This window comes from Phaethon lepturus, unplaced genomic scaffold, assembly GCF_000687285.1.
Source record: "Phaethon lepturus isolate BGI_N335 unplaced genomic scaffold, ASM68728v1 scaffold36135, whole genome shotgun sequence".
NCBI lineage: Eukaryota > Metazoa > Chordata > Aves > Phaethontiformes > Phaethontidae > Phaethon > Phaethon lepturus.
The window spans coordinates 548-856 of NW_010539022.1; the positions used below are offsets into that span (position 1 = coordinate 548).

Consider the following 309-nt stretch of genomic DNA (forward strand, 5'->3'; position numbering starts at 1 on the left):
CTGCGGGGGGACGGTCTGCACTCCGCGCTAGACCGGCCTGCGCGGGTGAAAGAGGCTCAGCCGGGCACACCCACTTGGCAACCCTCTGAAGAAAGAGCAGGGCAGGTTTTGCCTTCCAATTAGGTTTTCTTTGCTCTTTTTTTTCTTTTTTTTTTTTCAGATGCGTTACTGTTCCTGTAGAGACATTGTTGCTTCACCTCAGACCTATGTGATTCTGGTGGAAGGATCATGACCGAAGTCCTGTTCTCTGCTGCTTTGAATGGAACTGAACCCAACCTGTTAACCAGCAGTGGCTGGGCTGCGGGGAAA

At 51.8% G+C, this 309-nt stretch overlaps 1 protein-coding gene across 1 annotated transcript in view; it reads left to right on the forward strand.

Moving 5' to 3' along the window:
• Positions 1-309, forward strand: part of P2RY1 (purinergic receptor P2Y, G-protein coupled, 1) — a 1926-nt gene that overhangs the window by 318 nt on the left and 1299 nt on the right. The window lies entirely within an intron of this gene.